This window comes from Equus quagga, chromosome 11 (assembly GCF_021613505.1).
Source record: "Equus quagga isolate Etosha38 chromosome 11, UCLA_HA_Equagga_1.0, whole genome shotgun sequence".
In the NCBI taxonomy this organism is placed as follows: Eukaryota; Metazoa; Chordata; class Mammalia; order Perissodactyla; family Equidae; genus Equus; species Equus quagga.
The window spans coordinates 56,859,467-56,873,445 of record NC_060277.1 but is presented as its reverse complement, the minus strand read 5'-3'; the positions used below and the strand labels follow the sequence as shown (position 1 = coordinate 56,873,445).

Sequence of the window (13,979 nt, the reverse complement as noted above, 5' to 3'; positions counted from 1 at the left end):
TCTGCGCTTCCTGACCAGACCTCCACAGGGCAGGGTGCTGGCCAGACCACCAGAGAGTTGCCCAGGTGGGTGGCCCTCTGCTGCCCCAAGGCAGGCACATGCTGGCACCTCCCCATGCTGCTGGTGCCCTGCTGGCGAGTGGAGGCCACCTCTGCTCAGGGTGTCCTCGGGCAGCAGGCAGGGTCAGCAGCAGCCCCTGGTGAGAAAGGCCTGCTCTAGGGCCAAGGACGCCACGCCCGAGGTCTGCCCTCCCTGGCCCGTGTTTATGAGCCCAGAATGCGCAAACCCAGGCCCACTCTGAAAGCTGTGCCTCGTATATCTGCACAAATTACATTTCGGCTTTTATTAGTCCCAGATCGCTCTCATTTCCTGCTGAGTGTCCTGTGGATATCATTAACATTTCTACAGCTTTTCAAAAATTTTTTATTTTTTTCACATTCTCCAAAATGCATTACCAGAAACATTATTTAAAAAGAGAGTGCTATGACCAGTGTCCCCCCCCAATCAGTCCAGTGTCCCCTCCTTAATCAGTCCAGCTGCTGCGTCTTTTAATTTAGCTGAGCTGTATTGCAGGCGGGTTTCCCAATACACACGAGCAGCTGGATGCAGTGAACGCATCTATCTCTAAGAAAAGACAGTTCAATTAAAAACAAGAAGCCCAGTGCCTGATGGAGAATGCAGGCAAAAATGCTCACACCAACGCCACCCTCCAGCCCCCGGGGTGGGGTGGGCAGGGGGCGGTGGATGCAGGAACAAAGGCATGGCATCAAACACTGCCTCTCAGAGACCGCGAGGCCCGCCGGCTCTGCCAGGAGAAAATGGGCTCTGCCTCTTTAAGAGCTGCCTCAGGCCTGCCATGGGCTCTGTTGTTATTAATTATTATGGTTATGATTACTTTCCAAGAGCACTAGGAAAGGACAGGAGGGGCGGCATCAGGAGAAGGGGGCAGAAAGAGGCCCCCCGGCGGAGAGATGGTGATCTCTGAACCTGGGAAGGGTAGGAGGCAGCAGAGGGGTGCAGACTGGCTGTCTGGCCTCTGTGGCTTCAGCTGGAGGAGAAGGGGTGGGGGGGCCAGGGGAGGGCGCCCCCTAACGCGTCCTCACGGAGTTCTCATGGTCCAGCCCAGCCTCCCCATCCCACGCCCCCACCTGCCTCTTCTCCCAGACACTTGGTCAAGGCCTTATCTCTGAAGTTCCTGCCAAACTGGGAAGGAGGGAAGGCTGGGAGGAAGGGAAAGACAGAGGGAGGGAGGAAGTCAGTTTTGAGTGTCCCCTGAGCACCAGATAGTTAGCACACCTCCTTCTGACAGCTCCTGGAAGGTGGTCCTCCCAGGCCATGGGAAGAGGGGGCGCCGGCTCAGGGAGAACAAGTGCTCAAGGGCACAGCGCAGACGCTGGCTCAGGCCCGGCCCTGGTATCCAACGCGCCAGGGCTTCCCTGTGCACAGCGACGGGTCTCACTGCTCCCCTAGCCGTCTACACAACCCTGAAACGGGGGTAGGGGGCTGGGGGAACCAGAGAGTGGGGGCATAAGGAGACCCCAGACCCCCCACGGAGTGGGGCCAGCTGTTCTCCAAGGCCCTTGGTAGCAGGTGACCCAGGACTCAGTTCTTCTTTGAGGCCAAGACCAGAGCTGCAGCAGCAGCCATGGGGACCCTGCTGGACCCAGCTGGGAGCTGTGGTGGACACTCGTCCTGAGTGGGGAGTGCGAGAGGGGGAGACAGAGAGAAACAGAGACAGAGAGGGAAAGAGGAAGAGAGAGTGACAGAGATGGGGAGACAGGGAAAGGGAGGGAGAGAAAGAGAAAAATGGAGAGCGAAGGAAGCTGTCCGTCTCAGCTCTGAGGCCGCTGGTTCCATTCCACCCACTTACCCAAGGTTATTTTATGACTCGGCTTCCTGATTTGTAGCTGCAGGGAAGAAAACGTAAAACCCGCTGGAGCCGCTGGAGGCCTGGGAACAAGGCAAAGGGGAGGGTTACCTGGGTCAGGAGGCCGGGCTGGGGCAGCGTCCAGGTAAGAGTGGAGAAGGGAGGACTCCTCCCTCGCCCGGCCTCCTCACCCTTGGTGGGGGATGAACACTAAATATGAGATCTCGATTAAAATGATAAAGCGTTAGCTGGGTTGACCGCTGACCTGTGCGGTCTATTCTGAATCCTAAGGGCCTGGCTTGAATAGGGGAAGGATGAGCTTTCCAGAAGTCCCCAAAACAAATAGCCCAGTGCCTGCAGGACTCCAGGATAAGTCAGGGTCCTTGGGCCAGGGGCTAGTGGAGAGGGAGGGGCCTGAGCCAGCTGGGGGAGGCCTGCTTCGGGCTGGGGGGACCGTCCTGAGGCATAAGGAAACCCAGAGAACAAGGCAGCCCCATCCCCAAGCATCACCTCTCGACTACACTCTGGGAGTAACACAGTCGGTATGCACCCCTCCTCATGCGTGGGCACCCCCACATGTTCACGGGAGAACTCCAGGGGTCAACACACCCCTCTCTGCAGGGCTTATGGGTGGGAGGTCTTGAACAGAGAGGCAAGCGCTGGGGTGAGAGGGCAAGAGGCAGGAAGGCTGTCCAGCACCCTCGCCAGCTGTCAGCCCAGCCAGCCTCCTCAGGGGAGGGTGGGACTCAGGGGAGGGTGGGGTCTCAGCTCTCTGGAGGACATCTGCATGGGGAGCAGAGGCTTCCGAACTCTCCAGATGTTTGGAAAGTCTTCCCGCGAAGCCCACCAATGCTGTCCCCTCCAAGGACCCAGCTGCAGAGACAGACAAGCCCCACTAGGCCACCAGAATGAGGGCCTCTCCTTAGGATCAGACCCACCCGGCAGATGACGCCCCCCAGAGTTGGGGGAGGTGGGGTGGGTTGGTGCTGTGCTAGTCCCCTGGAGCACCCTGCCAGGTGAGGAAGCCACCACCCCATTTCCAGGAGGAGTGAGGTAACTGGCTGAACCCCCACAGCGCAGTCAATGGGCCACAGAGCTGAGATCTCAGCTTAGGCCCCTGACTTCTAAAGCTGCACCCCGCTCCCCACGGCCCCGTGGTCAACAGGTCCAAAGGCCTGGCCCCGCCCGCCCGCCCCACGAGGTGCGGGGCAGCAAGAAGGGATTCTGCAGCAGCTGAGCTGTGGGCGCTCAGCTGTCCGTGGGAGGCTGTGGGGGGAAAGCTCGCCACCATCAGCTCCAGACTTATCAGTCCCTGGTGGAAATAACTGTTGGGGGTCATTTTATCCACCACTCAACAAAGAGCACCACTGCCTCTCCCTATCTCTGTCAAGATGAGGAAAAGAAACAAAGGGAGCGCCCACTGCTGGGATGGGGTCTGTGCCCACACATTCGGGCCCCCGGGCCAGCAAGATCAAGGGGCTGGCCGAGATGCCAGTGTCGGGGTCTGAGGGATGAACAGGGTGGCTCCCAGTCAGCTCCATTCTCCCGCCCCAAGCCCTTAGAAGTGCTGGCCTTGCAGGTGACTGCACAATATGGCTAAGATAGGATCTGTGTGTCTGCTGGCCTCAAGGGGAGGCAAAGAATGAAATGAAAGAGAACCCAATCTCTCACCCCAGCCTAGTCCTTGCCACCCATGTGCCCAGAGGGACCTGACTTCCTTGGGCAAGTGGGAGCACCGAGGCACCAAGCCGGTGGTTTTTCTGGCTGCTGACTGGCTTTGTGGCCGTGGGCACGCCTTTTCACCTCCCTGAGCCTCAGGGCCTTTGCACCAGTTGTTTCTTCTGCTGGAAATACCATTCTTAGATATCGACAGGGCTCCAATCACAGCCTTGCTCACGTCGCCTTCTCCAGCAGCCTTCCCTGACCTCTGTGTTGGGAACCGGTACCCCTGCACCCGCCTCCTTTACTGCTCCTGCGAAGTCTTTACCTCCTGTAAGAAGCCCTATGCTGGCTGGCTGGCTTTACTGTCGGTCTCTTCTCTAGAAGGAAAGTTCCATGATAGCAGGGATTTTTGCTTGTTGTATTCACAGCTATATCCCCATTTCCCAAAACAAGAAATACTTAAGGAATGAACAATGTGCAAAACGTCACATTAAAGTCTGAAAACTATGAAAGTCTCCGGAACTGGCCATCAGGCGGAGGCACGTGGCCCCTCTGGGTGGGCACGGGGGCTGCGGCCACAACCCTCCTCATTCACTTGACAAAGAACAACTCAGGTCTGGCAGGTAATACACCTGACGGAGGTGAGCAGGGGGATGGAGGCAAACTGGGGGCCCTGATCCCAAATATGGGGATGGGGGAGCCCCGCTGAGCCCCAGCGGATTGCTGCCTGCTGGGAATGAGGGCCCAGGGTGCCAGAGCTTCTGAGGCTTTTTCCTTTAAAAAGCCAGAAATCAGGATTTTATATAAAGGGAAATCTCTTTAACATTTAAAACGTTTAAAAAATGTTACCAACCAAGTAAAAAGTTTAGCACTCCAGAGTTGAAGACCACCCCACATGGGCTGCACTTGGTCCCAAGCTCCCAGGTGTCGGATGCTGATGCTCATGCAGCCTCGCTGGGCAAAGGAGAGCCTCGCTAGGCGGGGAACACGGGCCCCAAGTGGGTGCTCAGTGAGAAGGGTGAGAGCAGAGGAGCATCTAGAACGTCTCCGGGCCTGGGAGAAGCCCTGAGACCAGGACGACCAGTTCAGCTGTGGAGTGGAGCAGAGGGTGAGTGCCTGGGGCTCGCAGAAGGCAGGGCGCCCGTGCAACTGTGGCCCTGTTGGGGGGAGGGGCGCAGCAGCCTGGAAGGAGGTGCAGAGAGCGGGGCTGCAAAGCTGGGAGGCGGGCGGCCTGAGGCCCACAGACGTGGTAAGCACCTTCCAGCATTCCACCACAGGCGATGCATGAGGCCCTGCTGCCCCCACTTTACTGGGTCCCTGCAGGGCTCCTTGGTGGCACTCCTCACAGCGGTAATTACCTAATTAATGATAATGAGCTCTTTGCCATGTGCCTCCTTCATCAGAATGTAGCCTGATGAGGGTAGGGGCTTCATTCAACTGTTTGGTCCCAAGCTCTAAGCCCAGAGTAGGTGCTTATCAAATACTCCCTGGATGGATGGACAAACGGGATGAGTGAGGGGCCAGCTCTGGGTTCGATGCATTACTTAACCCCCACCACAGCCCTACAGGATGCTGCCCAGAGAGAGGGTCGATGATGACGGACCCAGAGGCCAGGACACATGCAATAGCCAATCAGGAAGGAAAGATGAAGCTTATGCTCTGTCCTCCACAGTCCCTTGAGTCACAGCCCCTCCTGTGCCTGCGCCCACTCACTTGTCAAGACCATTTCTGTTCAGCTTAAAGTCTGCAACGATGGCTGAGCTGGGTGCTGAGGATTCGGAGGAAAAAGCAGCACAGCCCCTGCTCTCCTGAGACAGACAGACACACAGACAACTGCCGGGGCGTGACCCCAGGGGGCTGGGAGTGTGGGGAGAGGAGGTCTTAAGCGTCTAATGAAGGAGAGGGCCCACCAGATGGAAGGCGCGGCCACAGTGAGGCTGGGAGGAAAAACAGAGCAAGTGGGGCCACTGTAGGTCTCTCTCCCCACTCCGCCACCTCAGGTGGCCGGGCTGCTGCAGCCAATGGTCAAACGCCCTCTGTCCTCATGGCACCAATCCCTGGCAATCCTGCAAAGTCACCCCCATTTGTGAGCTGCCTGCATCGCTGATCCCTGGGGAGCCACTCTCCTGGGTGCCTTTGGGGCCCACGGGTCTATGGCTCAAGCTGCAGTGGGGTCTCTGGCTGGTGTCTGACATGGTGCTGCGGGCATCCATCTCTCTCCCCAGCAAGGCCAGCTGCTGGGAGCAGTGAGCCACCAGAAGCCACTTGCTGCAGAGCACATTCTAGGTCAGACCTTTCTGCTATTTTGTGGAGGGATTAACAGAAGCCCAGAGAGGGACAGTGACTTGTCCAGGAGGTCCAGCAGGGCTGAGATCCCTCCCCAGACCTGTGCCCCACAGTGTCTGTCTGTCAACCAGAAAATGAACTCAGAGCTGGAGGCCGAAGAGGGGGTCAAGGTCCTTCTCCCGAGCTTCGTGCTGGAGTCAGGCAATGTTCCCCCTTCCCCACTTCCCTGCCTTGGACACCCCCATCTCGGCAGCATCCTGACAGCCCCTCCCAGCCCCGTTCCACCTGAGGGAGCCGGGGAATTGGCGCCCCTCCCGCCCCCCAGCCCCCGGGGAGGAAGCCGCCTGTCAGGCCGCCACGGCGTGTCAAATCCTCTTGCTGCCTAATTGTGAGACGGCGGCGTTTAAAGAAACGCTTTTCTGGCCGCCTGCCACACCGCAAACTGCTTGGTATAATTTTATTATTAAGGAGAGAGAAAAAGAGGGAGGGGGTTGGAAGAGAGAGAGAAAGGGGGAGAGGAGGAAATTGCTTGGTCCAAGTCAGCTGGTGGAGTATTCCGCTCAATGTGAAAGCGGGGACGGCTTTCCAGTTGGCAAGCTGACTTCGTTAATTGCGCATTCAGTCTCTACTTAGGGTAATTGAAACGAAGCGGAGCCCAGGTCTGACAATTAGGGTCTGCGACTAGGCCATTAACCCTTTTCGCAACCGCCCCCGCCTCCGATCGATACCGCGGCACCCTGTGAAAGTGGAAGTGGGCCAGTGGGCGCCCCGAGGGGACTCATTCTGGGGCCGGGGACAGGGAGCCCCACACCGAGGCGTGTACTGCGGCAGGGGGCTGCCGGGGGCGTGCGCCCAGCTCGAGCAGGGTTAACACGGCGCCGGAGCCCTGGAGCCTGGCTAGGGCCAAGCTGGGGACTGAGGAGCCACGCGGGGTGTGGGGGCTGTTTGCGGCCTCACCGCCCCTGTGCAACAGATGTTTCAGCCGTGTAAGACAAAGGCTGAGCGCCTGCCGCTGCCGGCAGAAATCCGCAGGACTCCCTCAGGGGCAGGTAAAATTTCACCTTCTATTTGCGTTCCCCCTCGCGCCCCCGCCCGCCCCTGCCTTGTTGCCCTGCCTCTGCGCCAATCCGGAAAGCGCCACCAAAGATGCCGCGCCGCCTCCTCCGCAGCCCAACCCGCTGACCCCAGCAAGGTCATGGCGACCTCGGGCTCCGCCAGCAGCGCGCCCGCCCGTCCTCCGCCGGCGAAGGGCGCCTGTCCGCGCCCGGCCCCCTCCTGGGGCGCCCCCGTCCGCGACCCACGGTAATCGGAAGCGCCGGGAGAGAGAGGAAGGGGCGCCGCACTCGCCACGAGGCGGAGGCGTGGCGAGTGCGGCGCTGGACGCTCCGCGCCTCCCTCCTGCCTGCTCTGGCACCCCGGGGGGCTGCGCCCCCCCCAGCCCCCATCATTCATCTCCCTGATTCCCGCTGTAGCCGCCCTCGGAAGTCAGCCGAGTGAAGCAGCTGTTCCTTGCACACTCCACTTGACCAAAGATGATGATAAATGAGGCCCGGGCCGCGTCGGGGACGCGGCGGTGGCCGCGGGGGGCGCGCAGGGCGGGGCGTACGGCCCGCAGTCCCCTCCTCGCGCTTCGGAAAGGGCGAGAAAGCGAAGGACAGAGGCCGAGAGGCAAAACCCAAGGCCCGCACTTCCCTCCCGGAGCCCCGCGCAGCCCCAGCACCGGGTGGTGACGAGGAGCCGGACGGAGGTGCGCCCCGAACGCCCGGGCCGAGGCGGAGACGTCTTTCTCGCGGCCCGCGCCGCAGCCCCGCCCTCCCCTGCCCCCTACCCACCCCTTCCCCTAATGTCTAGGTCTCCACAGCGCCCTTGCCCCGACCCCCCCCGTGCCTCAAACCTATTAACGCTCGTAAATAATGAATAATGGAGCGCTTCCCTCCAGCCGCGCAAGGCTGCGGGCGGGGGCCGCTGCCAGCTGCGCCCGGGCCTGGGGAGGGGGCGCCCCCTGGCCGGGCGCAGGGGGCTGGGGCGCGCGGCCCCACACATGTGCAGCCGCGGCGCGCAGGCGGGCACCCCGCCCCGCGGAGGAGGGGGAATCCCGCTCTGCCCTCCCCAACGCCGCCTCCCCTGGAGTCCTCTGGCACCGAACGAGGCGAGAGCGCGCGCGAGCTTCCCAGCCGGAGAGGGTTATTTTTAACCTGCCCCCCTTTCTATATCTGCCTCTCGGGTTTGCGCGCCCGCCGCCCGCTCCACCAGCCGGGGACGCGGGCTCCTCACCTCGCTCGGCGGCTCCGGACTCAGCGCCTCCCCCGGCCCGCGGCCCCCGCCCCTGCGCGGGCATCGCGCGGCTAAATCTCAGCCTGGAAAGGACCGATTAGGAGCCGCGTGCCTTTCTGCGAAATATTGGAACCGAGTGGGGTGGGGGCGGGGAGCCGCGCTGTCGTCCCCTCGCCTCCCTCCCCGCTCGCAGAGTGGCTGCGGAGGCGGCTCCGGCTCTCCCTCCGCAAACAGGGGGCGGCCGGCCCGGGGCGTCGAGCCCCTCGTGGGTTTTCGGCCGTCTCTCTTCAATGCCCACCCTTCTTCAGTCGTAGCCAAGCTGGAGCTTTTAATACACGGACCCTCCGGCGGCAGCGGCGGCGGCGCCAAGCGGGGCGCGGGCGCTACCTCCCCCCATCTCCAGCCTCCTCCCTAAGCCACTCCAAACAAACACGCCATTTGAACAGCAGCGGCTTTGCACACCAACTTCAAGGCCGATCCCACCCGTGCCCGGGCCGTGCCAGGGGTGGGGGTGGGGGGCTTTTTCCCCAGCTCCCTCCCCCTCCTCAGGTCCACCCTTGCCCGCCCTTCCAGCCCCTTCCGCATCAGGCCCAGCAGCTCAGACCCCCGCAGGCCTTCCTCAGGGCAGTGAGGCAGCAGGAAGTTCATGTCCACTCCCATTACCCTGCTCGCCAAGGGCCACCCACCCAAACCCCAGCCTGTCCTTCCCCCCAGAGGAGGGGGAGCAGAGGAACTGGCCAGCCCAGAAACCCCTGGAGGCTTTGACTGGGTCAGTGACTTGACATTTTCCAGACTCTGCTCAGTGCCCAATCCTGGAGACCCACAGGCATAGGGCTCCTGAGCACCCCCCTCCTGAATGAGGTGGGGGTGAGACAATCCCGCGAAACAGAAGGGAAACTGGAGGACCTGGTGGGCTGAGGAGAAAGGGAAAGGGCATTCCAGCCACAAGGAGCGGCCCGGCTCTGTGGCAGGGAAGAACTGAGCCCATTTGGGAACCTGAGCCCCATGTCTCTCCCCAGCTTAATTGGACGGTGGGGGAGGGCTGGGCCCCACCCCAAGGGAGCAGCCTCTGGCTGGATTACCAGAGAGGTAAGAAGCCCGGCAGGCTGGGGTGGAGAGAAGACGCATGTGGAATACAGATGTGAGGACGGCAGCGGCCACTGGACTTGTCCTGCTGATACCCCTGGGCCAGCAGCTGGAGCTGGGGCACCCTGCCCTGGAAAGGAGGCAGGTCCAGGAGGGGAGAGAGGGCCCCCCCAGCACATGCAGGGCCTGGCTGGGCAGAGTGGGGGTTCTCAAGGGGCTCCTCCCCCCAGCCAGCCTGGACACGGGGGCCTGGGGCCTCGCTCAGATGGAGAAGTTGTCAGTAACCCTCAGACTGAAGGAGTGGGTCTGAGAGCAGCAGCACTGAACAGACAGCATGCTGCCAGGCCCCTCCTATGGCCACCGTGCCTTGACAGATTTTACTGCTAAGCCTCCAACCGCCCTTGTAAGAGGTGACGTCACCTCTCATTTCACAGACGTGGAAACTGAGCTCGAGTGTCCCCCTGCCCTGGACCTGTGGGTAGGGCCTCAAGCTTATTGGCTCTGTTTCCCATTACCTGGGCATCAGGGAGGTGCCATGGGGCTTGAGGGAGCAAGATACATCCACGACAATGAGATCCTAGTTTATGCCTTTGGAAATTTCAAAAACTTGTTTTCTTGGGAGAAAAAGAGGGCAGGGGTTGGTGTGGTTGGGAGCTGAAGAGAGAAGTCATGCTGCCCACGAGCACCAATTCCCCCTCCTGCAGACCCTGTCACCCAGGTGCCAGGCCCCTGCCGAGGGTTCTGGGGGGGGGGGTGCTCCTGGGGCGGCAGAGCTCTTGTGGGCCTCACTTATTCATCTGTAGCCCAAGTACAGATCTCACCGGCCAGCGGCTCTGCTCTCCACAAGCATGGCTGTCGTCGTGATGAATGAGTACAAGCTCATCTAGGGCCTGGCTGCTTTGGGTGTGCTATCCCCCTCCCACCAACAACAGACTGACACACAGCTCTGGGACTAATATTAAAGGGGTGTCGTCTCAAGACTGGTTCCGGGCGGGGGACCCTTGCCAAAGGAATAGCTGGAGCCCCTTGGTCCTCCAGCTCCCCTGCAGCCCCCGTGCCGGGAAGGGAACTTCCATTTCCAGGCACAGCTTGGATGCATGGCCCGCTGCCCCCAGACACGCAGCCTGGTGACCAGAAGCACTGACCTTTGGGGAAGGCGGACCACCAGCCGCTGCTCCAAAGGCTGGCCTGAGATTGCTTTCCTCAGAATGGAAAATATTTGCCTTTGGTTTTCGGCTGCCTCCTCATCCTGGCTGGCTTTCCTCTCTTCCCCCATGACCACGAAATGTGGAGGTGCTTAAGGGTAAAAACGAGGCGAGGGCAACTGTCTGAGGCCAGCATCCAGCCGTTCTGAACAGCACTGTTTTTCTCCCAGGTGAACAGAATGCTTTCTGCCCATATTCCGTGCACTGGCTTTCTGTACCCATGGCTAGAGGCACATTCCCTCTTCCCAGGCTCAAGCCTCACCTCCAGCTGCACCAGACCCTTCCAGAACTCCCTCCCCTCTGGCCCCAGTCACTCAGCATCTGGGGAAGAGTGCCTCTTCCAGCTGTACACAGCTAACTTGGCGCCCGACCCCAGAGCTGCCTTGTTCTGGAAAGTTGCAGGAGAATCCCTCCTGGCTGGCTCTGCCGTGCCATGACAGCCTGGAAAGTGGCAGGCCTCTTCTGCTACAAGGGGGGCCGTAGAGAGACGTCATTCACAATGGCCAGGCCCGCCAACTGTGAGGACTCACAGGCAGCTGGCTGTGTGGCTCTGGGCTTTGGGGGGGGGCATCATCTGTCCCCACCCCAACCATGACTGTAAATGCCTAAGGCTCTGATGCCACACAGCTCTGGGTTCAAATTCCAGCTCTGCACACTACCTGCTGGGTGGCCTTGGGCAATTCTCTTAACCTCTCTGAGTTTCATGTTCCCTAATTGAAACCTGCTGTTACTAACACCACACTTACAGAGTTATCGTGAGGCTGAATGAGATACTGTGCTTGGCACCTGGTGGAGGTTCAGTGAAGCGTAGCAACTTCCAGTGCCCCTGTCCTTGGGGGCAAGGGCCAACTCTTGCACTGTCTCTGTCTCCCAGGGAGCTGCATGAGTCTGGGACAGAGCAGGTCTTCAGGAAAGGCTTATGAGGGACAATGCACCCGAGCTGGGAAGAGCTACTGGGACTGAGGTCGTGTCCTGTCCCCTGTGGCAGGCGGGTTACCTTCCCGGCCAGAGTCTCAGTGTTTCTCACACACTGGTGTGCACACCTCAGTAAGATGCAGAGCCTATGCAGCGGGCTGGCCCACGACTCTGCAATCTAACAGGCTCCCGGGGAGGCGACACTGCCTCACTGGGCAGCAAGATCACAACCCTTGGAGACCGCAGGTCCCGCGGAACCCTGGAGGCTGGGCTCTGGGAGGGGTGGGAGGTCCTGTCCTGTCCGAAGAGGGCCCTGCACGACCCAGGACCAGGCTCTGGCTCTGCGTCCCTGAGCCCTGTGTCTCAGCTGGGGCCCTGCAGTGGCTTGGGCAGCCCCCGGGACTCTGCATTTGACACTGCTCCCTGGCAGCAACATGCTCACAGTCACTTCAAGTCCAACCCTCCTGGGCCTCAGTGTCCCCATGGGAACAGCTGGGGTAAGCGGACCCCACCCTTACCCTTGATGGCTCCCTGCACCCTCTTCCCTTCCCTGAGCCCTTCCTTCCAAAGGCACCACAGACACAGACCTGAGACCCAGGCATCACCCCACGGGCTGCAGTCCTGGGGGTACAAGTCTCACCCAGGCTAACAGTAAAGAGCAGCGGTTCTTGCTCGCGGCCTTACGTGCCAGGCACTGTCCGAATAAGCACTTTGCATCTACAAACCTCCTCCTCACAACGGCCCCAGGGGTGGGGACCATCATCACCCGTTTTTCAGATGAGGACACTGAGGCCCAGAGAGCAGAAGCCTACTGCACGAGTTACACGGTTGGTGACGGGTGCAGGGCCTGCCGGGCTGGACTCCAGCTACTCCTGGCCTGGCCCCAGACATGCCTGGCATTTGAGGATGTCCTCTGGGGAAACAACCCCTCTGACCTCCTTGGCACAGAGCAGGTGTGGACATGGTGCACCGCATCCACCTGCTAGCGAGGGCATGGGGACAGAGCTGCCCCCGTCTAGTTGGCGACGTGGGGGGTGAGCCAGTCTAGTCTCTTTGGAGGGCTTCTTGGCAATATGGACCCAAATAAAACCGCATGTGCCCTCTGACCCGCAGTCCTGCTCCCAGCCAGGCCCAGGAGCGTCTGCAGCAGCAAAAGACTGTAGAGATCCCCGAAACGTCCATCTGAGTGGGTGAGGGACACCCGCGGGGAATTCTGTGCAGGGGGCACAGAGAGTGAGAGGAGGGGCTTTGTGTGTCACTGGGCGGGCTTCCCGGCGGCTGAGCGTGCAGCGCTGCCCACTGTACAAAAGAGGTGGGCACATTTGACTGTTTTTCCTTTCCATAAGCCTGTGACACCTACCAAAGATTTTCAAACTTATTACATGGAGAGATTCCCCCTTTGGGCTGTGCAAGGTGGTGAAGAGCGAGTCTCATCTCGGGCTCCCGTCTGGTGCCGCCATGTGACAGCTGTCTGACTGCAGGGCAGTGGGTGGCCACCTCAGTTTCCTTGTCAGCAGGATGAGACAAGGCCTGGCTGCCAAAGGAGTCAGCCCCCCGTGTCCTGCAATGGGCAGGACAGGGACCATGCCCTCATTTTCCTCAGTTTATGAGGAAACTGAGGCCTCCAGTGGGGAGGGAGGAACCAAACCTGACTCCCTGTGAGCCTGTGTCCTCACTTCTGGGTGCACAGCCTCACGGGACACGTGAGCCAGGACTGCCTCGAGCCCCAGCTGTGTAGGCAGCCAGTGCTACCAGGGCCACTGATAAGCCGCAGGCCTATTGCTCACAGGGACCACGCCTGGTTTTACATGCCACCTTACTCGATTTCTGTCATACGCTTTCCTCTAACATCAGAACAGAAGCAACACATGATAAGACTTAAAAGCAGAGGCCATCCCAGGCCTCCATGGGTTCCAGACTCTGGGCCGTGGGCGTATAGTGGGGAGGCAGGCAGTCCAGGCAAGTCTGGGGCCATATCCTGCCGGGACACCCCTGAGCTGTGTGGCCCAGGCAGGTGACTGCAGCACCTGTGCGTTTCCTCACCTGTGAAACAGCAGTGAGAGCGTGTCCCTCCGAGGGTGGTATGAAGACTGAGTGAGATAATGGACGGAGCCACCCGAGCAGTGACTCCCAGTAAGGGAGCTGTTCTTTCTAAAGGGGAATATTTATATAACGTTTTAGAACACAGGGAAAGTTCAGGAAAATCCCTGACTGGTCCTAGCTGGCTTTGGAGGTGGAGCCAGGAAGGCAGGAGCTCCTTGGAGTGACAGGAGCCTGGCTCTGGCCTCCAGAGCAGCTGGTCCCTGCCCGGGTGGGTGGACATACTGTCCTGGCACAGAGGCGGCGGGCAGTGGCCAGAGCAGGGCCCAGCCGTCTGTGTTCCTGAGCTGGCACGTCGGATGGAGCAGACGTGGCCAGTGGGCTGGAGGCCCCTGCAGCCCCAGGCCCATGGAAAGAGGCTTCAGAAAGGCCCCTGTGTTCCTCCTGGCTCCAGGGCTGGCTTCTTCCAGACCAGAGCCTGCTACGTCTTTGGAAAGAACATCAAGTACCTGAGGCCCTGCCGCTGACTTGCTGTGTGACCTCCGGTGAGTCACCTCACCTCTCTGGGCCTCCATTTCGTCGCCCATAAGATGGGGATAGTGATAAGTACCCTTCTCCTGGGGTTGAACAAAAAATCAATGAGA

The 13,979-nt window shown here is 60.3% G+C and overlaps 1 protein-coding gene across 3 annotated transcripts in view; it reads right to left on the bottom strand.

Annotated features, from left to right (window-relative positions):
- The window catches only part of RAI1 (retinoic acid induced 1), a 118,609-nt gene that overhangs the window by 18,406 nt on the left and 86,224 nt on the right, over nucleotides 1-13,979 (bottom strand). The window lies entirely within an intron of this gene.